This window comes from Moschus berezovskii, chromosome 28 (assembly GCF_049115385.1).
Source record: "Moschus berezovskii isolate FMDL1 chromosome 28, NW_MosBer_1.0, whole genome shotgun sequence".
Classification (NCBI taxonomy): domain Eukaryota; kingdom Metazoa; phylum Chordata; class Mammalia; order Artiodactyla; family Moschidae; genus Moschus; species Moschus berezovskii.
Genome location: NC_142487.1, coordinates 22,703,845 through 22,726,078, shown reverse-complemented (window position 1 = coordinate 22,726,078; position 22,234 = coordinate 22,703,845). Strand labels below are relative to the sequence as shown.

General features: G+C 40.6%; 1 protein-coding gene across 1 annotated transcript in view; it reads right to left on the bottom strand.

The window, feature by feature from the left end:
- Positions 1-22,234, bottom strand: part of RAB27B (RAB27B, member RAS oncogene family) — a 178,799-nt gene that overhangs the window by 154,139 nt on the left and 2,426 nt on the right. The gene's annotated exons all lie outside the window — the stretch shown is intronic.

Below are 22,234 nucleotides of genomic sequence, written 5' to 3'. Positions count from 1 at the left end.
CTGAGAAAGTCTTAATAAAGAGAATATAAAATAGCTGAGCTGGAAATTCTAATTTCACAATCTAATAACTAACATTAGCTCCGAAGTCCATGCCTATTTTGGAATGTCATAATTACATGTAGGCAAAGAATGGAAGTGGAAAGAGAATTTAAGTGTGTGCATAAGAGCACTCACACACACACACACACACACACACACACTGAAATGCCAAGAACTATCATTCAGATTTAAAAAATTCTCCCACGTTCTTCAGAATGAATCACCCCCATAGTCATTTGCATAACACCACTAGCTTATAATTCCCATCCATGGCAAATTAGTACTGGTATTATTCAGGTTTTTCTATATTTAAGGTTAAAACAAGACTACATGTATTACAAGCTTTTGCTAGTTTTTAACCTTGTCACCTAGAAGGAGTAACCCATAAATATTAAAAATCACTATTATATTAATCTGTATCTGTTTATAAGGCAATATGAACAAGAAAGTGAGACACTGGGCCAGCTCATTTTGATCATCACAAGGGAGAGAAAATATTCTACAGTATATAGTCTCTTTCTTATTGTTCAGTCACCCAGTCGTGTCCGACTCTTTGTGACCCCATGGACTGCAGCACACCAGGCCTCCCTGTCCCTCACCATCTCTCAGAGTTTGCCCAAGTTCATTTCCATTGAATCGGTGATGCTGTCCAGTCATCTTATCCTCTGATGCTCTGTCCATGGAATTTTCCAGGCAAGAATACTGAGTAGGTTGCCACTTCCTAATCCAGGGGATCTTCCCAACCCAGAAATCCAACGCACATCTCTTAAGTCTCCTGCAATGGCAGGTGGATTCTTTACCACTAGCGCCACCCGGAAAGTTCCATAAAGAACAGTATGCTGCTGCTGCTAAGTCACTTCAGTCGTGTCCGACTCTGTGCGACCCCATAGACAGAAGCCCACCAGACTCCCCCATCCCTGGGATTCTCCAGGCAAGAACACTGGAGTGGGTTGCCATTTCCTTCTCCAATGCATGAAAGTGAAGTCGCTCAGTCGTGTCCGACCCTTAGTGACCCCATGGACTGCAGCCTACCAGGCTCCTCCATCCATGGGATTTTCTAGGCAAGAGTACTGGAGTGGCTTGCCATTGCCTTCTCCGAAAGAAAAGTATAGAGGTTCCTTAAAAGACTAAAAATATATCTACCGTATGACAGAGCAATCCCACTCCTGGGCAAATACCCAGAGAAAACCATAATTCAAAAAGACACATGAACCTCAATGTTCATTACGATATGACTGACACTAGCCAGGACGTGGAAGCAGCCTAACTGTCCATCGATACAGGAATGGATAAAGATGTGGTACAGGTATACAACGGTGTATACTCAGCCATGAAAGGAGTGAAATAGTGCCACTTGCAGAGATATGGGTGAACTAGAGATTGTCATAAAGAGTGAAGTAGGTCAAAAAGAGAAAGACAAATACCGCGTAATTGTGCTTTTCTGTGAAATCTACAAAATGGTTCAGATGAACCTATTTGCAAAGCAGAAGGAGGGACACAGATGCAGAGAACAAGCGTATGCATACTGAGTGGGGAGGGAGGGCAGGATAAACTGGGGGACTGTGATTGACGTACATACACTTTCTCATGGCTCGGTGGTAAAGAATCTGCTTGCAGTGCAGGAGATGTGGGTTTGATCCCTGGATCGAGAACATACCCTGCGGGAGAAAATGGCAACCCAGTCCAGTATTCTTGCCTGAAAAATCCCATGAACCGAGGGGCCTGGCGGGCTGCAGTCCAAAGTATCGCGAAGAGACACGACTGAGCACAAGCAGGCACTCACTGTGTATAAAAAAGCTCAATGATGAGAACCTACTGTACAGCTCAGGGAGCTCTTCTCAATGCTCTCTGGTGACGTAAATGGGCTGGAAACCCACAAAAGAGGGGATATATATAAACATGTAGCTGATTCCCTTTGCTGTATAGCAGAAACTAACACAACATTGTGAAACAACTATACTCTAATAAAAATCAACAAAAAAGAACAATGGCATCCAGTCCCATTATTTCATGGCAAATAGATGGGGGGATAGTGGAAACAGTGGAAGATTTTATTTTCTTTGGCTCCAAAATCACTGTGGACAGTGACTGTAGCCAGGAAATTAAAAGATGCTTGCTCCTTGGAATAAAAGCTATGACAAATCTAGCATATTAAACAAACAGAGTGTATTAAAAAGCAGAGACTTCACTTTGCTGACACAAGTCCATATAGTCAAAGTTATGGTTTTTCCAGCAGTCACGTACAGATGTGAGAGTTGGGCCATAAAATGGCTGAGCACTGAAGAATTGATGCTTTCGAATTGTGGTGCTGGAGAAGACTCTTGAGAGTCCCTCGGACTGCAAGGTGATCAAACCAGTCCATCCTAAAGGAAATCAACCTTGAATATTCATTGGGAAGACTGATGCTGAAGCTAAAGCTCCAATACTGTGGCCACCTGATGCAGACAGCCAACTCATTGGAAAAGACCCTGATGCTGGGAAAGATTGGAGGCAAAAGGAGAAGGGCAACAGAGGATGAGATGGTTGGATGGCATCACTGAATCAATGGACGTGAGTTTGAGCAAGCTCTGGGAGACAGTGAAAGACAGGGAAGCCTGACGTGCTGCTCCATGGGGTTGAAAAGAGTCGGGCACGACTTAGTGACTGAACAACACCAATAATAACTATTAAGCACTTAAACTATGCCAGTCATTTTGCTACATGTTTCATGTCTACTAACATCATTTTCAACTACGATGAAAAGTACTGCTATTTTCCAATTTTTCAGATGACTAAGCAAAGATGAATTAAATAAGGATAGCAGGTAGGAGATAAAGCCAAGATTTAGTTACACCAGAGTCTGATTTATTCCATTCTCTTCTGTCTTAATTGCAAGCTTGAATGCCTTAAAAAACTAAAAGAATGTTGACTACATAAAAAGCCTTAAATTTAAGGTTCCTGTACCTACAATCTCCTTTGATCCGTATAAAAGTAATTCAAATTTATTTTTAAACTCCCCTGCAAAACCTCAGAAACATTCTCACAGGTTAAAGTTATAACCCATGTAGAAAAGACTTCGAAACAGGTCTTTAAAAATTATTAACATCGCTGAGGACTCAGGTCTTACCATAGATTCTCTCGATAGCAGCTATATCTAATAATACTCCTGCCGTCCAGAAGCCAACATCAACCTCCTAGTTTATTCCATCTAATTGGCAGTGAAGAGTCTTAACTTGTACCTGGGACCTGAGTAACAGCTATGCTGTCCAATAACACCAGCATAATCTTTATACAGTTTCTCCCCAGTTGTGAACTACTTTTTTTTTCAGAACGAGCAACTACTGATTTCATTCTTCTCGGACAAGTCCAAAAACTAGTCGACAGACTTCCTTGTCCACCAAGCAACTTCCTTCCAGCTTCATCGCATCCATCAACATCCTCTGACACCCCCCTCCGTCTACTCCCATGGTGTTTGGCACATATGTCTCCTGCGGTCTGTGCATCACGCTTCAGTGTAACTGGAGATGATGTGCTGTTTCCTCAACCAGGCTGTAACATTCATCTTTACACGATGGCACGGTGGCCAATGCACCGCCACAGTTCAATAACTCACTGACTGAATGCATGCTTCCCGTAACTTCTTTTGCATTATTATTCTTCCCCTGATGGCACTGGTCCTGATATGTCTATGCATCCCCCTATAAAAAGAAACAGGCTAATAGGTCCAGACCATAGGTGATGAGACACAGGGAAACCTATGATCTGGGTCTCGTAGTTCTAGTATTAATTATCATTTGCTTTATTTATTATTATCAATGCAGTCCAAATTTTAAAGGAAGAAAAAATACCTTTCATCTTCTCTAAGAAGACTTTTTTATCATGTTTTGGGATAAAAATAAATAAGAACTCTGTCCTGAAATGAGTTAGGAAAAGTAAAAGCAATATTAAAAACCCATATCTGGTAGTCATCCTGAAGGGATCCAATATAAGTTGTCTAAGAGATGTAGCCATGGCTCAAAAACTTTTACGTGAATGAAATCAACCTATTTTATCATTATAACAGTCACTTATTGTTTTATTTTTTAAGAGCAGTGCAGTGGCTAACAGCACAGACTCAGGCACGTTCAGTTCAGTTCAGTTCAGTCGCGCAGTCGTGTCCGACTCTCCGCGACCCCATGAATCACAGCACGCCAGGCCTCCCTGTCCATCACCAACTCCCGGAGTACACTCAAACTCATGTCCACAGAGTCGGTGATGCCATCCAGCCATCTCATTCTCCGTCGTCCCCTTCTCCTCCCACCCCCAACCTTTCCCAGCATCAGAGTCTTTTCCAGTGAGTCAACTCGTCGCATGAGGTGGCCAAAGTATTGCAGTTTCAGCTTTAGCATCAGTCCCTCCCATTACTTGGCCCAAATTCTCTTGAGAGATGTTTGCTGCTGCTGCTGCTGCTAAGTCGCTTCAGTCGTGTCTGGCTCTGTGAGATCCCATAGACGGCAGCCCACCAGGCTCCCCCGTTCCTGGGATTCTCCAGGCAAGAACACTGGAGTGGGTTGCCATTTCCTTCTCCAATGCATGAAAGGGAAAAGGGAAAGTGAAGTTGCTCAGTTGTGTCTGACTCTTCACGACCCCATGGACTGCAGCCTACTAGAGTCCTCCGTCCATGGGATTTTCCAGGCAAGAGTACTGGAGTGGGTCGCTAGTGCCTTCTCCGTGAGAGATGTTTCAGTTCAGTTCAGTCGCTCAGTCGTGTCCGACTCTCTGTGACCCCATGAATCACAGCACGCCAGGCCTCCCTGTCCATCACCAACTCCCGGAGTTCACTCAAACTCATGTCCATCGAGTCGGTGATGCCATCCAGCCATCTCATTCTCTGTCATCCCTGTCTCCTCCGGCCCCCAATCCCTCCCAGCATCAGAGTGTTTTCCAGTGAGATGTTTACTGGGTATCAATTAAGTCAGACTGAGTCCTCCAGCTGCTGGCTGCAACCACTGTTGTCTCCCACCGAGAGTACTGTGACAGCCTTGGAGGTGAGCTCCCCGTTTCTACCCTTGCTCCCTGGCCCGCAGAGCGAGACATTCACTTGACATCTCCAGCCTCTCCTTGCTCTGCCTCCCCCCAATGACTTCCCACCTCACTTGCCATAAAGGCCACAGTTCCATAAAATCCTTCATGCTCCCCATTCAGCCTCTTGCTTGTCTGAGCGCCTCTCCTGTTTCTCTCCTCTCTTTCAAATTTTTCTATCCATGGTACCTCCTTGCTCTTCCTTGAATATGGCAAACACACTCCCAGGCAAAGCCTAGGGCACTTGCCATCTGCCATTCCTGCATTTGTTATCTGTGTGGCTCGTTCGCTCATTGAACTCAAGTTACTCCCCAAGGATGGCAGGTCAGGATTTCCTTCCTTTATCATTCACCCTAAATCAGTCACACTCTCTCAGCCCTTTCTCTTCTGTAATTATCCCCTGCTAACAAGTATACACTTGTATATTTGCTATCCTTCCCAGAGCTCCAGAATATCAGGGGATTCAATCCCTGGCCCCTAGAAGAGGATCTGGGACACCGTTGCACTCAATATTTGTTGACTGAAAATGGAATACCTCTACTAAAAAAACTCGTAAGTCAGTTATGAGGATGTAAAATCTTGAAAACCACAGCACATAAAAGCAGAGTAACACTACACCTGAACGATACTCCACATGCTAGTCCAGAATACAGGGCCGGATGTGCCATACTTGGTACAGAGAAGAAGGGTGATGTCCTTGCACACTTGAAAAGATGTTACACAGGACCAGGAAGGAAGATTATTCTGTTTCTCTTTAGATTGCTTAAAATCCTATTGGAAGGTCACTTTAGAGGATAGCCAGCTCCTGCAGGCTTCCAAAAGTAGAACTGGGTCTGATTTCTGCCAGCCGTTGTCCCTGTAGTATGAGTTGACATGGAGGCAAAATTTACAGGGTTTCCTTACACATTCTTGAGAAGATGAGCCCTGCCATCCATGTCCTGGGATGGAACCACTATCTGCAGAGGAGACCACGATGTTACACAACCGACACTTGGTCTTGTTTAAGTCGGCTGTCGCTCCTCGTGGCTTGCCTGTGTTCTGTCTCACAATCTAGCAACCCAGAAACAGTGGACACCAGACTGGTATACGCACCTGTTCTTTTACAGACCTGCTTTGCACTCAGTAAATGTATATGAACTTGATGATTAGCAGAAGCAAAACACAGCAATCAAAGTAAATCTAGTGAGGAAATAACAAGTGAATTCTTTTCTTCATCATTACTGTTTTTAATTGAAGTACAGTTGATTTACATTTTACTAGTTTCAGGCGAGCAGCAAAGGGATTCAGTTGTACTTACATGTATATGTCTATTCTTTTTCAGATTCTTTTTCATTATAGCTTATTAAAAATGTTGGCAATAGTTCCTTGAACTACACAGAAGGTCCCTGTTGTTTACCTATTTTTTATACAGTAGGCATTTGTTCATCCCAAACTCCTAATTTATCCCTCCCCGCTTTCTCCTTTGATAACTATCAGTGTGTTCTCTACATCTGTACAGTCTATTTCTGCTTTGTAAATAAGTTCATTTGTATTACTTGTTTAGATTCCACATATAAGTCATATCATATATCATATCATAAGCATACATAATATATAATATGATATAATATAAATAAAGTTTCAGTAAATTATGAATGACTTAGGTGACCTTATACTTTTTCATATTTGTGTATCTGACCCTAACTTGCTCCTGCCTTCCATTATTGTAAGGCATGAGTATACATGTATATTATATACACACACTTTTAGGTTTTTGAAAAACAAGCTGAGATGCTTATAAACTCAAAGATGAAACTGAATGCAGAAATTTTAGCTACCAAATAAACTTCAGTTCTGACAGCGTCTCCAACACCACACTGCACCCATCATTATGACTCAGAGAAAGGCCTCTCCTATGTGTTCTCCGGAGACAGTGTTCCAAGAAGCTTACAGTTTCCTCCAGGGTGACAAGTATGTCGCCTCTACAAGCAATTGCCTTAGAAGGATTTCCTTCCAGTCACTTCCTCTAATCAGGAGGTCAGACTACATTAGACACTTTTCCCTTTCAAGTTTAACAGATGAAAACATTCACTCTTCAATGAAAAGCCGTCTTAACTTTTAGGCTGAAACATCCTTCTATTTGTAGCACAAGCCTTCAGGCTAAAAGCAACCCCTCAAGACTGATTTTGCCAGAAGAAAGAACGTCAGGATTCCCAAAGCCTCTTTCCCTGAGCAATTACAAGCTAGAATTATGGCTTCAAAAATTCCAGGGCCTTGCATTCTTACCTGTCACCACTTTCTGCCTCGAGACAAGAAAGGACTGAGTCACCAGGTGGAGAGAGGCGGGTCACTTTTTCATCAGCAAAGGACTGCAGGGCTGTTGCTTCAGCAGCACGTGCGGTAAGACTGGGGTGCTGCACAGTCTTAGCATGGCCACGCTGTAAGGGTGATATGCTAATCTCTACACATGTATCTTTATAAGCTAGAGTATGTTAGACTAACTTCTGTCCATGTGCTTAGTCACTCAGTCATGTATGACTCTTTGCAACCCCGTGGACTGTAGCCCGCCAGGCTCCTCTGTCTCTGGGGATTCTCCAGGCAAGAATACTGGAGTGGGTTGCCATGCTCTCCTCCAGGAGACCTTCCCAACTGAGGGATCGAACCCAGGTCTCTTGCATTGCAGGCAGATTATTTACAGTTTAAGCCACCAGGGAAGCCCATATTTGTTCAAGTTGACTTAAAAAACAGAGTAGGTAACAAAACTGATCAGCTTAGGGAACAAGGTAAGGAGAACTTTACAGATGGGAGGAACAGTGGAGGTTAAGCTTTCTTGGTGTAGCCTTATTGTTTGGGTTTTGAATAAGCAGGGCAATTTAATACTTATTCAAAATTTTAAGAGGTCTCATAGAAAGACATGGTCCCTCAACAATATCTGTTTGCCTAAGATTTGAAAATAATTGTGATGCCACTTTGTTTTCTGGTTTTGTATATCAATAACATAATTCAATAGCCATCACTTCTAAGACATGCTTCTCATGAAAAAAGACCACAATTAGACAATGATCATGAGTAAAAACCTAGGTGGGATTTATGGAAAACGAAGACCAAGTTTTTAATCTTGATATTTTTGTCCTGAATTGCTCAGTTCTCTTTCTTCTAATGATAAAAATGCACCAGAAATAAAATTTCTCTCTAATTCATTATTTATATCACCAATTGGTGGGAAAAAAAAGACCCATCTAGTGAGAGCCTACTATATTTCGATGCATATATTCAAATCTTCACATCTTACAGATGATGGAAACCGTGGCTCAGGACATTTCAGTGATCTGCTCACTCTGCTAGCCTAGCATACATTCCTGGGCTTCGTTTGATTAGAAAGCTCCCACTCTGCCCAAAGGACCACTTAGCCACTCCCAAGGCATGATTCTACTTGAAAGCAAGTGATATGCTGACTGGAAATGTCCCACTGCTAAGCTGTGGAAAGTCAGGCAGGCATCTTATAAAGACAAAAAGGAGAGAAGGTTCTTATTTCTTTTCCTGCTCTAACATCCAGATGAGTTATGCTACATTGCTGCTGCTGCTGAAAACAGGTTCTGGAAATGTGCATTAGACAAATGATCTGACTGTTAAAATGTTTATCCAATGGATGGAAAGGATGTCTTATCATTTCCTTCCTGACCCCGCGGCTCTATAACTCTTTCTGCTTTGACATTCAGGCAGTTAGGAGGACAGTGCCTATGAATCACTTCATTATCCAGACCATTGGTTAATAAATGTATAAGATAAAATCACTCTTACGCGATGATCCTCAATATTACCGCCTCATGTAGAGTCAATCAAGTAACTGAACTTTAATAGTACTAAGCATGGGGTGAATTCTCCCTCTAGACATGTGAAATTGCCACCAGACCATGCACAAACCATAAAAGACAAAAAGAAGTAAAAGGGACTGTATCAAATTAAAACCTACTGCTCTTAGTAAAAAAAAAAAAAGAAACCTATGAAAATAAAATGACAATCAAAACTAAACACACTCTCATCATACAATCCAGCAATCATGCTTCCTCCTTGGTATTTATTCAAATGAACAGAAAATTTATGTCCACGCAAAATCTGCACATGGATGTTTACAGCAGCTTTATTCATAATTGCCAAAACTTGGAAGCAACCAAGATACCGGTTAGTAAGTAAATGGATAAACTGTGGTACATCTTGACAATGAAATAGTGTTCAGCACTAAAGAGAAATGAGCTATCAAGCTATGAGAAGACATGGACGAGAGTTAACCACATATAACCAAGTGAAAGAAGCCAGTCTGAAAAGGCTACACACTACATGACTGCAACTATACGCCGCTGCTGCTGCCAAGTCATGTCAGTCGTGTCCGACTCTGTGCGACCCCACAGACAGCAGCCCACCAGGCTCCCCCGTCCCCAGGATTCTCCAGGCAAGAACACTGGAGTGGGTTGCCATTTCCTTCTCCAATGCATGAAAGTGAAAAGTGAAAGTGAAGATGCTCAGTCGTGTCCAACTCTTAGCGACCCCATGGATTGCAGCCTACCAGGCTCCTCCATCCATGGGATTTTCCAGGCAAGAGTACTGGAGTGGGGTGCCACTGCCTTCTCCGAACTATATGACATTCTGGAAAAGGCAAAACTATGGTGACAATACAAAGCTTAGTGGTTGTGGAGGTCTGAGAGGGCAGGGATGAATAGTCACAGGACAGAGGATTTTCAGGGCAGTGAAAATAGTCCTTGTGATACTGTAACAATGGATATAAGTCATTATATACATTTTTCAGACCCATAGAACGTAAAACAAGAGTGAACCCTAAGGTAAACGACGGCCTCGGAGTGACAGGTAACAAATGTGCTGCTTTTGTGGAGGATGTTGATGGTGGGAGAGCAGATATGCGGGAACTCTTGGTACCTTCCTCTCAACCTTGGGGTGACCCTAAACCTGCCCGAAAAACGAGTCTTCTTTTAAAAAAAGACAGAGAAGGAGAGAATAGATCTGTAATACGTGTCTCTTACAAAGGATTTGCATCCATAAAGCATGGAGAACTCTTACAACTCTATCACGAGCAACTTAACACAGAAGTGGGCAAAAGGTCTGAATAGATACTTCTCAAAGGAAGACAAACAAATGTCTAATGAGCCCAAGTAAAGATGCTCAATACCATTAGCCTGTCAGAGACTGATTTAATTTGATATGCACATTAAATTTACAGTGAGATACCACTACACACCAGTTGGAAAGTTTATGTGAAAATATTAACAATATCAGGTGCTAGTGAAGATAAAGAGAAACTGGACCTCCCACACATTTCTGCTGGAAAAGCAAAATGCAACAAACACAAAGCGAAATGTGCAGTTGTCATAGAGCTCAGCAACTCCACTCTGAGGTGCTCACCAGGAGAAATAAAAACACATTGCTACACAAAGTCTTGAAAATCAAAGTTCACCCCAATATTATCATCCTCCCAAATGAAAACTATCTAAATGTCCATCGACAGGAGAATGGATAAACAAACTGTAATCTATTCATAAGATGAAATACTACTAAGAAATTTAAAAAAACATCTTTAACCACCTCTACATGCAAGGATCTGGGTGAATTTCAAAAACATTCCATATGAAAGAAGCCATATACAAAAGGGCACATACCATATGATTTCATTCAGATGTAATTCCTGATAAGGCAGATGAATTTACAATGACCAAGAGCATATAAGAGGCAGTCTAAGGCCAAGACGGGTTGCAAAAGAACATCAGGGAATTTGGGGGGTGAAGATAATATTCTCTATCTTGATTGAACATAAAGGAGTATACATTTGTCAAGACCCATTAAGCTGTAAATATAAAATAAGTCTTTATTTTCTGTAAGTACACCACAACAAAGTTGTTTTATGGGAAAAAAAATGTTCTTGTCTAGGTTAGGCTCTGTCATAAAAGATGCAGATAAAAATATTTTTAAATCTTTAAAAAAACATCATGAATGTATTTATGTTCTAAAAAATGTTTGAGGTAGGGACATATTATGTAAAATTCTGACTACAATGTCTGGGATATAGTAGGTAGTCAACAGATACTAATTTCATTCTTTTTTTCAGTTGTTTTTATGTGGAAGATATAAATAATGTCTTCAAAAGCAGTCAACTATAAAATAGTGAGAAATATACGGGAAAGGACAAGATTATGACTCAGTGGTTAGTCATCGATGAACAATTAGAGGAGCTTAGTATTTGTTGAAATCTCTTCCCTCTTGTGACTTTTAATATTACCTGGGTTTCAGAATATCCTTGCTGTTAACCTTCCTAACTCTGGCATCTCTCACTTTTTATTGTACTCAGTTGACTTTTAGTACACATTTCCTATGGGGCTTCCCAGGTGGTGCTACCGGTCAAGAAACTGCCTGCCAACGCAGGAGACATAAGAGACTCGGGTTCAGGCCCTGGGTCTGGAAGATCCCCTGGAGGAGGGCATGGTAACCCACTCCAGTGTACTTGCCTAGAGAAACCGTGAACAGAGGAGCCTGGCGGGCTACAGTCCATGGCGCCACAAGAGTCAAGAGACTGAAATGACTTACCATGAATGTACATGTACATTGTCTACATTAGGCATAATATTTTTAAGCAAATATCTTTGCTTTTCAATTTTGTCACGCATTCCTAGAAGACAAGAACCATGCCTGATACCTCTAATTTTTTATGGCTGATTTGTACTGAAGAGGTACAAAGGTTACCCACTCCAGTATTCTGGCCTGGAGAATTCCACAGACTGTAGAGTCCATGGGGTTGCAAAGAGTCAGACATGACTGAGTGACTTGCACTTGCACTTGTACTGAAGAGGCATTCAATGAAAGTTGAATATCGTTGATGAGATTGATAATATCATCCTTGAAAAGCTCTTGCCTCATCAATATTATCTAATCAAATAAATTAGATACTATTAACTTAAGTTCAGTTCAGTTCAATTCAGTCGCTCAGTCGTGTCCGACTCTTTGCGACCCCATGAATCACAGCACGCCAGGCCTCCCTGTCCATCACCAACTCCCGGAGTTCACTCAAACTCATGTCCACAGAGTCGGTGATGCCATCCAGCCATCTCATTCTCCGTCGTCCCCTTCTCCTCCCGCCCCCAACCTTTCCCAGCATCAGAGTCTTTTCCAGTGAGTCAACTCGTCGCATGAGGTGGCCAAAGTATTGGAGTTTCAGCTTTAGCATCAGTCCCTCCAATGAACACCCAGGACTGATCTCCTTTAGAATGGACTGGTTGGATCTCCTTGCAGTCCAAGGGACTCTCACTTACTTCCATATAAAATGAAAAACCTTTTTAAGAGATTCACCCAGACATTTTAAGGTCTTTTTCTCGACATATTTATAAATCTACACTCCTTCATTTATTCACTTGCTTATGAAAGTCGCTCAGGCCTGTCCGACTCTTTGTGACCCCACGGACTCATGGACTATATAGTCCATGGAACTCTCCAGGCCAGAATACTGGAGTGGGTAGCCTTTCCCTTCTCCAGGGGATCTTCCCAACCCAGGGATCAAACCCAGGTCTCCTGCATTGCAGGCGGATTCTTTACCAGCTGAGCCACCAGGGAAGCCACTCTTTACCAGATAAGCCACCAGGGGAAAAGTCACTTGCTTAGACTCCTAACAAACACATACTGAACATCACTGGCCAAGCAATATGTTAAGTGTTGGAAACAGAGATTATTATGCACTCATATTCCAGAAAAAATATCAAATATAGCAATGAATTTATAATGGTGGGACAAACACATCATGAAAAGTGTGTGGGCAGGGAGAAAGATGATGCCAAGATAATGTTCCAGATAAAGTTCAAAAGAAAATTTTGATCCATCCATTCATTATCTAATCTAAAATTCTATAATCGTATCTGAATGTGGATGATCTGTAATTGATACTGTAAATAAAGGTTGAATTATTCAGACATTGTGTGTGTTTGCTCAGTCATGACCAACTCTATGCAGCCCCATGGACTGTAGCCCACCAGGCTTCTACGTCCATGGGATTTCCCCAGCAACAATGTGAAGTGGGCTGCCATTTGATTTCTGTCCCAGGCAATGAGAGTATTACCTCAAGACCTGCAGTTATGCCTAAAGTCAAGAAGCCTATCCAAGGCTTCACTTTCATTTATAAGAAATTTTGTTTGCATAAACAGCCCAGAGAGTCAACAGTGAACCAGTACATTAAGACATGATTGGAAACTGACCTCTTCCATTTTGGACCTTAGTGGAAGGTCAAGGTGACTACTCTATAGGCAGCTTTCTTCCACAGAGGGAAACATTTTTGGCAATTCTGAGTGAGAAGTAGGTCACAAGGATGTTATCTACTTAGGTATTTCCTTGTTGCAATTTGATATAAAAAGGTAACCTGTGCCAATCTGTACTCTTTCTTTTGGCCAAAAAGGGAAAAATAACATTGGAAAACAGTTCAAGTCATCACATCTTCAGCCATTTGAAATCTCAAATGCTCATGTTATCTCCTTGGTTAGTGACTTTCTATATGATGTTTCCTTTAAGAAGTTTTCAATCCTCCACGACTCTCCTTTACCTAGAAAATCCCTCCTTATCCTCTACATCCTGATTTACATATCACTTTCTTAAAGATGACTTTCTTGACTGCATCCCTTCAAATACATACCTAGCTCCAATCCCAACAGACTAGGAAAGAGTTTCTCCTCATATGCTTTCATGATACTTCTTCACAAAACTTACAGTGTTTGCAATTAATTATTACTGTGTTTATTTTCTGCCTCCCTTACCAGTCTGCACCCTCTGTATGGGCAGATACTGTTTCCTTTTGTTTGTATAATAGGCACCTAATAGCTATTTGTTTGATAAATTAAATTTACATTTACAAATTTACAATAATGAAATTCAGGGAACCAATGCTTTCATTTTGTTAATGAGAAATCCAAGATAAAGCAGTTGTCTGTTACATAAGTAATTCTCACAATTTTAAAATAGTATCCTAGTTTGACAATGTTTATTTTCCTTCTGCACTACTGAGCATTCGTATAAAGCCTAGGTTCTATTTAACATAGAAGTTACTTTCATGGAAATACGTGTAATTCCATTTTATCATAATTAAGCACAGAAAAATAAAATGCTATGTGAAGCAAAAGGCAAACATTTCCTTAGGTACTATGGTTGTCCTGTTTCTGTTTTGACCCTCCTCTTGTTTATCAGAAACATTCACAACAGCCCAGCTCTTATGGTTTCCTAACTGAATCAAACTTAGTGATTTGAATGATACATATTTTGGTATGTATCATTGTGTGCACTGCTCTAAAGTGCATTGCTACCAAAATATATCACATATCAAATAATTACCCTGTTTTGGCATGACAGTCTCTCAGTCTTGTCCACCTCTTTGCTGCTGCATGGACTGTAGCCCACCAGGCTCCTCTGTCCATGGAATTTCCCAGGCAAGAATACGGGAGTGGATTGCCATTTCCGCCTCCAGGGAATCCTCCTGACCCAGGGAGCCAACCTGCTTCTCTTGCGTCTCCTGTATTGGTAAGCAAATTCTTTACTATAGAGCCACCTGGGAAGCCCTGATCATGCTACATATAAAGTCTACATGGAGAGCGGACCTTTACTATTGAGTTTTATTTTTAGATGGTTATAAATTCTGTCACAATTAAAACTGTCAGAAAATTTTTCTGAAATTTGAAAATAAGGCAAAATGGTGGGGAAACCTAACTGTTTAGCATCATAAAGGGTCAATGACTGCCTAAGGATTGTCTAGGCAGGCACAGTGCTGTCTCAAAGAAATTTCCATGGAGATAGAAATGCTGCCCAGTATGGGAGCCACTTAGTACTAGCCAGTAAGCCCGTACAACCACCAAGCACGTGAAAAGTGGAGAGTGCAACTGAGGACCTCAGAGTTTTTAATATGTCCAATTTTAATTAATTTGAGCTTAAATTTTAATAGCCATATTTGGGACTTCCAAGGTGGCATATCAGTAAAGAATCCACCTGCCAATGCAAGAGATCCCTGGGTTGGGAAGCTCCCCTGGAGGAATAAATGGCAACCCACTCCAGTATTCTTGTCTGGCTAATCCCACGGACAGAGGAGCCTGGTGGGCTACAGTCCATGGGGTCACAAAGAGACAGATGCAACTGAGCATGCACACAAAGCAAAAAAAAAAAAAAAAAATTAAAGAGCTAGTGGCTACTTTGTTGCACGGTACAGGTCTATAGAAACCTGCTTACTTGTCTCATTTTTTATTATTAATTGAAGCACCTAGATTTAGTAAAATTGCTTGCTAATTTGTAGAATTTTATCCATTAGATATACAAATAACTTTTGCCCAGTGGAGCAAATAAACCCAAAGATTTATGACCTGTTGGATATTAGCCAGTTTTTAAATCTGATGCAGGTTTCCCTGGTGGCTCAGATGGTAAAGAATTCACCTGCAGTGAGGGAGACCTGGGTTCGATCTCTGGGTTGGGAAGATCCTTAGGAGGAGGACATGGCAACCCACACCAGTACTCTTGCCTGGAGAATCCCCATGGACAGAGGAACCTGGCAGGCTACAGTCCATGGAGTCCCAAGAGTTGGACACGACTGAGTGACTAAGCATGTGTGGGATATGCCTGCAATGCGGGAGACCTGGGGTTCGATCCCTGGGTTGGGAAGATCCCCTGGAGAAGCAAAAGGCTACCCACTCCAGTATTCCGGCCTGGAGAATTCCATAGACTGTATAATCCATGGGGTCACAAAGAGTCGGACACAACTGAGCAACTGTCACATATACATGTATAAATCTGATGCAGTAATTTTACTCTCACATATCTTTCTTATTTTCCCTATATATATATAAAATATCTCACATTTTCTCCAAAGTAATCGTAACATCTGGTTTCCTTATTAAATAATAAGTTACGTGAAATTGCTGACATTTGTTCATTTTATATTTTCCAGAGAGGCATGATTATAAAATTAGACTTGAGCAGCTTTGGAGGTCACCCTTGAAAGCCCCTAAAATTCACTTCTAAAATTATTTTTGAGATTTCTCAGAGAACACCTGATAATCACAAAGATTTATTTCTTTGTAAAAGTGAAAAAAAATTGCTAGAAATAATTAGGTTTGATAGTTACTAATAAGTACAATGCTATTATATAAGAGCTGCATGGGAAGAATTGCAAAATCAAATAGAGACTCAGACTTCTTTAGGCTAATTTGCATAGGTAAAATATTAATAAAAGTATTTCAGAAACTAGATGCTTTGGAGAGAAGGCTCTGGAGATTCTTCGGTGCCTTCCATAATATGTTCTTATCCTCAGAGAGAGCACTGGTCAAACCATTATGAAAGCCTATTAAATAATTCTGTTCCCCTCTTCTTCTGACGTCCTTGGTTGTTGTCATAAATTGACCACAGCCGAGATGGCTGGATGGCATCACCAACTCGATGCACATGAGTTTGGGTGAACTCCAGGAGTTGGTGATGGACAGGGAGGCCTGGCGTGCTGCGATTCATGGGGTCGCAAAGAGTCGGACACAACTGAGCGACTGAACTGAACTGAACTGAATTAGTCTCATCATCAGACCGCTCTCTGTTTCTTGCTGCCTGCCTGAAGGCTCTGCTGTAAGCTATGGGCTTGATTTGGTGTCTTCAATAAAGGAGGTCAGTCCCAGAGCCTCATAAAAGGACAGCACCAAGTACTCTTCAAAGAACAGACCCTCACGGATAGCCTCCTAAACTCACACGGCTGGGACAACTTTCCCAACCTCCCAGATAGTAGTAAAAAGGTTACTTTCAGCACACTGGGGACCTCAGCAAATTTGAGGGAACTCTAAAAGAGATTTCACCTAAAAGCAAAGGTATTGTAGGTGAAATCTAGTGGAAAGAGTCTTTTGGGGTTGGTTTCCTAGCCTTATGGCAGAAGAGGTGCTAAAACAAAATTCTAAAAGTTCAACTTAAGATTCCTTATGAAAATTTCCAGACGGAAGTAAATTTTGTGGCATTAGTGGTTGCTCAATACTGTAAAAACTTATATTTGCAAAGCAAACACTAGAAGGCGTCTACAGTAAACTAACACTCTTGACACACCTTTGGAAATAATCAAGGTGAAGCTATGCTCCAATAAGATCTCACTTACAAAAAGCTGATGGGCTGGACTTGGCAAACAGGCTTAGTTGGTCAATATCTGACCTTAAACCGTAGACATGAGGCAAAATGATGGACAGAAAGTACCTTCAATAATACATTGGCCCTGTCTAAGCAAAGGGACTTAGTTCATCCCACCGTTTAATACTGGTTTAAAGTCCTAGATTTAGTCAAGTTACTGCTAGCTTTTAGGTTTATGTCTCACAGAAATGCAAATAACTTTTGTCTCATGAAACAGATAATCCCAAAGATTTTTTTTTTAAAACTCCACAATCTTACCCTACATTTCTTTTTAAAATTGTGAATATATCTTCTGTTTTTTAAATGCTTTTCAAACTGGTCATTACATGTTACTGACATCCTTCATTAATTAATGAATTAAATGAAATGTATATACATACACATTTAAGCAATGGATATGTCAGTCAGTCAGTTCAGTCATGTATATAAATTTTATAAATACATAAATTTAAGAATGCAAATTCTTATACATAATCCATTTTATATTTGCCCAAAAGTTATAATTTTACATTTTGAAATTGTACTTTTATGAACTATATGCTGATACAGTAAGTCCAGCTGAAAAATATAAAACATGATTTCTCGTGATCTGACCACTTAGAACTTCAGGATGGTCATCTCTAAACTGGAGGTGGTAGACCAAGATTTCTAAAGTCCTTTCTAAACTTCACTTTAAATATTCTAAAACTGAGAAGTTTGAATACATTAAAGTTTAATATGTTGAGACAGAATATTATTGAAAGAAGGAACATTTAACTTTCTGAAAAGAACATGAACAGACTTGGAATATACTATCTTTTAATTGCACAACGAGAGGGATCCATTCAAAATGAAAAGACACCATTTAGATGATCACTTAGGCAGGAGCAATTGCTCTTTAATTGAGCTATTTGTTCTTTAGATATATAACTTTTGACATACACATAGAATGATACAAGATTTATATCTTTCCTAGAGTTTTTTTCTTGTCAAGACATGAAATAAGGTCATTCTTTATCAAAGAGTATATGCTACGCTCAGACAGAAAGTCTTGATTGAGAGCAAAGCTGCTATGGACCCGAAATGGAATTTTGATCTAGCTAGAAATTTTGACAAATAGAAAATTGAGAATAATTTAAACTTTTCTAAAGCATAGCATTAAAATGGTCTGTCATGGGTCATACAAAGTTCAACAGTCTAAGATTTTTAAAAAATATATTTATAAAAGAAGTGAAAAGCAAGATAATAATTAAAACAACATATATAAAAGGATAAAACCTACAATATTTATGATGCAGATGAATCATTTTGGGATTCCATCAATAATGGATTTGGTCTGTATTTATTTTATGGTGATTGAAATATTTCTGTATTAAAAATATAGGATATTGTGATATAGACCAGTTATGAGTCAACTGCAATCTTGAGAATGAGAATTTACCCATAGTTATCAGAGTAAACACAATAGAATTTTGGCCTCAGAATCAGGATTGTGGACTTATTATAAACCAATGATTTATTTATTTGGTTATCAAGCAGCTGTAGCTCATTGAAATGTGTCTATATACACACAATGTATACACATACACACACACACACACACACGTACCTGCGGCTGTTTGTGTGCATGCATATATTTTAGGGCTGCACACTGATGCGATGACAAAACTCCAAAACTGTTTAGGTGTGAGTCACTCCAAGGATCAGCAAACTATCTTTTTTGTCAAAGAACTCACCTCTTTGCCTTGAGCTTGTACCCTGTGCTGTGGACTGTGAGGTGCCAGGTTCATTTCCCTGAACTTCTCGAGAAGCTGTGATTGACATGCCAAGCCCAGTAAGCACAGTCCAGCTAGGGGACATGTGTCTAAGTTTCTTGGGGGTGGTCATCTCAGTCTGGCATTCCCTGGGAGGAACAGCACCTTAATTAATCCCCATCAAGCACCATGTTGGTGGTTTCTGAGGAGATGATCAAAAAAGAACTTATGTAAACCCAGGGCGAATTCATGTCAATGTATGGCAAAACCAACCAAAATAATATTGTAAAATAATTTGCCTCCAATAAAAAATAAATTAATTACTTAAAAATAAATAAATAAATAAAAAGAAAAACCATAAAAAAAAAAATCTACCATGAATGCCTCTAACAAAGCTCCTCACGGAGACTCGGTCTTCAGGAATTTCCGGAGCGACCCTCTTTTTTTCTGCTGTTTGTGGGAGTGCTATCTTTTCTCCTTCAACCATGTGATACAGAATCACCAATTTAAAGGAAGGGGCACAGGAGTGATAAAATAGTCCAATACTTGTTTATTTGACTAGATACTCCAAGGAGTGAATTCATAAAGCTGTGATAATACTTCATAAGTTATTATGGAAATCTAAATTTGCATTGGAGGGACTGATGCTAAAGCTGAAACTGCAATACTTTGGCCACCTCATGCGACGAGTTGACTCACTGGAAAAGACTCTGATGCTGGGAAAGGTTGGGGGCGGGAGGAGAAGGGGACGACCGAGAATGAGATGGCTGGATGGCTTCACCGACTCTGTAGACATGAGTTTGAGTGAACTCCGGGAGTTGGTGATGGACAGGGAGGCCTGGCGTGCTGTGATTCATGGGGTCGTGGAGAGTCGGACACGACTGAGCGACTGAACTGAACTGAAATTTGCTCTGGACATCCAACATGTTACCTCATTCTTCTCAAAACTCTGTGATGAAAAGGTCATTGTTCTCAAAATTCTGTAAAGTTTTTATCAAGGGGGTGGAATTCTCCAGATGTCAAGGTTTAAGAATGACGTAGAAAGGATTTATATTGTGGCAGGTTTGCAACTACACTTTTTCTGCTAAAGCACATGCTCCTCTCTACTTGGCTGCCGCTTTTACTGGGGTCCCTGATGACACATCATCTTTTCAGCAAACCTTCTAGACAACCACATCTAAAAAAGCCACCAAGTCGTTCCTTATCATAGCACTCTCTTCTCATTTTCAAGCTGGTAACTATCAGATCTATTCTGGTTTATCTGAAAGAAGTTATAATAATAATTTTAAAAGAACTTTAATAATCATGTGTTTCCCTCATTATAATTGCCTGTTGCCTATTTCCCATCACAAAATGATGGAGACCATGAATGGTGGACTATCTTGTTTACTGGTCTAAAGTCTGTACCTGGCATACATTGAAAAACCTATAAATAACTGTATTTAAAAAGAGGATCCAAAAATATTAAATCCTTTGCCAATAAAATTTTATACTGATTCTAAAGCGCAAACTAGAGTTATTATATGTGGAGGAAAAGCAAAGCTCATTTGCAACTTAAACACTTATGAAATCATGATTAATATCTGTCAAGTTTGCTTAGAGTTTTTTAACTCCTTCCCTCAAATAAAAGACCTAGGGGTAGGGAATGAGCGTATATTAGTGGTGTCTCACAAAACAATGGCAGATTTTATTCTCTTGACTCTAAAATCACTGTGGACTGTGACTGCAGCCATGAAATTAAAAGACTCTAGCTCCTTGGGAGAAAAGCTATCACAAACATAGACAGTATATTAAAAACAGAGACATCACTTTGCCAACAAAAGTCTGTATAGTTAAAGCTATGGTTTTTTCAGTAGTCAAATATGGATGTGAGAGTTGAACCATAAAGAGCTCCGAAGAATTGATGCTTTTGAACTGTGATGGTGGAAAAGACTCTTGAGAGTCCCTTGGACTTCAAGGAGATCCAACCAGTCAGTTCTAAAGGACATCAATCCTGAATATTCATGGGAAGGACAGATGCTGAAGCTGAAGCTTCAATACTTTTACCTCTTGATGCAAAGAGCCCAGTGACTGGAAAAGACCCTGATTCTGGGAAAGACTGAGGGCAGGAGGAGAAGCGGGCAACAGAGGATGAGATGGTGGTTGGACGGCATCACTGAGTCAATGGACAGGAGTTTGAGCAAACTCCAGGAGATAATGGAGGACAGGGAAGCCTGACGTGCTGCACTGCACACGGTCATAAAGAGTTGGACACAACTTAGCAACTGAACAACACAACAACACATTGACACCAGTTCCATTTGTGAGAACCAGCAGGGACAATTAATGTTTGGATAAATCAGCTTATCAACACTGCAGGACATGCATTCCATATTATTGTGACCCTTTAATACCCAAAGGCTGTGTATCATCTATTGAAAAGCTTTCTGCACCTACAAACATTTCTTTATTCGTAAAATCAATTTCTATAAACAACAAGACCTTTGCTTTCAAGAAAAGCTTCTTCTGAAAAAGTGATTATATGGATAATCGCTTACCTCTATTGCCAAATTCCAGCCAAACACATAATTTATCCCTCTTGTTTGCACAGCTGTAACTGCTGTGGACATGGCCTGCCATCGATACCCTCTTGTAGCCTTTCCTTTAGGTCTTTAATAAGGGGAAATCATAATTAGATATCAAATAAATTCTCAAGTTACATATAATTCCTATTTATTGTGGCTTGCATATTGGCCAACAGATTCCGAAAAACTCAAGTTAGCACTGTAATCACTTTTCAGGACAAATTGAGAAGGATGACTTGTCATTTCTTTACATTGGTTTCAATAAACACAAGGAGATCAAACCAGTCAATCCAAAAGGAAATCAATCTTGAATATTCATGGGAAGGACTGATGCTGAAGCTGAAGCTCCAATACTTTGGCCACCTGATACAAAGAGCCGACTCATTAGAAAAAAACCTGATGCTGGGAAAGATAGAAGGCAGGAGGAGAAGGGGCAACAGAGGATGAGATGGTTGGATGGCATCACTGACTCAATGGACGTGAGTTTGAGCAAGCTCCAGGAGTTGGTGAAGGACAGGGAGGCCTGGCGAGCTGCAGTCCGTGGGGTCGCAGAGAGTCGGACACGACTGAGCGACTGAAAAACAACAAAGTGCTTCCCACGGCTTCCCACTGGAAGTCAGCCCCCAGACGCATCTTCTGTGGCTCCTACTAGGAGACATCTTTCCTTACTCAAAACACAGGTGCTCAGAAAACCAACATAAAAGC